The sequence below is a fragment of the Propithecus coquereli genome, unplaced genomic scaffold (genome assembly GCF_000956105.1).
Source record: "Propithecus coquereli isolate 6110/MARCELLA unplaced genomic scaffold, Pcoq_1.0 Scaffold51, whole genome shotgun sequence".
NCBI lineage: Eukaryota > Metazoa > Chordata > Mammalia > Primates > Indriidae > Propithecus > Propithecus coquereli.
This window is the reverse complement of record NW_012150952.1, coordinates 1,357,669-1,359,868: the sequence shown is the minus strand read 5'-3', so window position 1 is coordinate 1,359,868 and position 2,200 is coordinate 1,357,669. Positions and strand designations below refer to the sequence as shown.

Genomic DNA, 2,200 nt, shown 5'->3' with positions numbered 1-2,200 from the left:
TACACGTACTACTATGCTAATATATTGTATACACCATAAAAATACGCAAAATAGAAAAGAGAGTGATAAAAAATAAAATTGACACTGTTTCATTTTATCATATCAATTACGTACTTACCCATTTGAGACAAATTACCATAAATAATAACGATAAATGAACTTGGACTGTTATAACACGACCTATTCTTTTGACTATCTGTCTAATCCAAGAAGATTTCCACTGTTTTTAGCTACATATACTGAATGTTCAGAACAAACTGGCTGACACAGCAGTACTATAGTTTTCTTCTGTAGAATCATTGAATTTCTTTAGAAGGAATGAGTAAGGGTATGAATAAATACATATCAAATTCCATGGAAATTAACACAAGTTGAAAGTAAGTAGTGATAATTTTCATGTTTATCCATTTTGTCCCTTGTTACTTTATAATAAAATACAGACGTTTTCTCAGATATTATACTTCTACATTTTCCTATGTTTTAAAACAGAAGACACATTTATTAAAAGAGAGACAAAGGGTTAAAGTGCCACTTGCTTACAATTTATATGGGAAAGGCAAGCTGATTCATACATGAATCTACCCCATTTAGGTTTTTTCTTACCTTCTCTCTCAGCCTTGACCCCTTCCTCTTGCCTTTGGAATGAAAATAATGTGTTGCACATCCTAATTAGTGAGGTGACCGGTTTTAAGAACTGTTCCCATGAGTCCAAAACATTTAGATTTTGAAAATCTGAAACTTCCTCTGAAAGAAAACCTTCATGCAAATATCACCACTTAATCACCTGCATGTGATCTTTCTTTTCTCTTGATACCTCTCACACATACCTTTAATGTAGCTCTTTCAATAGATAGGAAAAAAAAAAAACCCTGCTAAACAATGGGGGAAAACATTAGCTGAGAAATGCAGTTAACTTGCAACTATTCTATAATCTGGGGTGATTAGCTGTTCTTTTAGGAGTAAAAATGAAATCTAAATGATTCAGGAACACAATCGTGATGGCAAACATGCCATTTATATTACTAGTTTATTCCTCAAATGTTATCTGTTAAGTTCCAAGTACTAGGAAAGTTGCCATGGAAACCAGGAATCATAAGATAAGGTAGAGTCCTCACATGATATGAATTAAAGGATTATTATATTTTCATAAGAGATTCGATGGTATGAAAACCTTCCTCATAAAAGGATGTATGGATATTGTCAGAGGTGGAGATCAGTTCAGAGTTGCCCAGATTAAAAGATGAAGAGAGGAGAATTCACAGGAATGCAGAGACTTGATGAAAGGAAAACAAAATACTATTTGGAGAGGAGGAAATTACGGAGAATACAACACAAAAAATTAGCTTTGCCTTTTGGTGCTAAGAGACAATGTCTGTAAGCACACTGATCAGGAAATAAAGGAAATACAAGGAAATAAAAAACAAAGTTTGACTGTACAAATCTATGTCCCAGGATTATAGATAACCTACAAGTACTCAAGAAAAAATAAAAATAAGGATCTTACAAATTTTAATGGAAAGCCACATGGTGAAATAAAGGATTTTGTTTCTTTGAACTTTAATCCATTAATATATATATGTGAACATTTTGTTTTGATGCCCATAAGTATTTTGGGATGATGATCTAGGTATTCTATCTAGTTTCTTAGAACCCAACTCACTGTTTTGTGTTTCTTGAGTCAATCCTCTTTGTCAGTAAGGTGGCTTTCCTGTTGTCAACCTAGAAAGCACTGCTTTACATACCTTCCACATAGAGTAGCATTGCCCCTCCTGTCTGAAATTCAGGTCCCTTAACTTCTTCAAATGCATGGCAATGATAACTTCTGTGATTGTTTCCACTGTTCAGTTCTTCTCTCAATACCTTTTAAGTACTCCTGAGCTGGGAATAATATGTTAATTATCACATTTGATTAATCATCACAATTATCACATCTTCTCTATAAAAGGATACTTTCATTGTTTCTCATATATATATTCTGTTCCCCTAACTAGATTGCATATGAGCTCAATTTTGTATGAGGACCCTTTATAAAGCACTTGGCAGAGAATTTGGTATATACGTGCTTCCTGCAGACCCTGGTATTTGTCATTCCTCTGTTGTTTCAGTTCCACGAATCTCTAGATCCACGTTGTAAATTTCCCTACAAAGAGCTTCACTATTCCAGGGGTATAATTGACACTTGGAACAATTGGTTTTAATA

At 33.7% G+C, this 2,200-nt stretch overlaps 1 protein-coding gene across 1 annotated transcript in view; it reads left to right on the top strand.

Annotated features, from left to right (window-relative positions):
• The window catches only part of DSC1 (desmocollin 1), a 35,595-nt gene that overhangs the window by 15,305 nt on the left and 18,090 nt on the right, over nt 1-2,200 (top strand). The window lies entirely within an intron of this gene.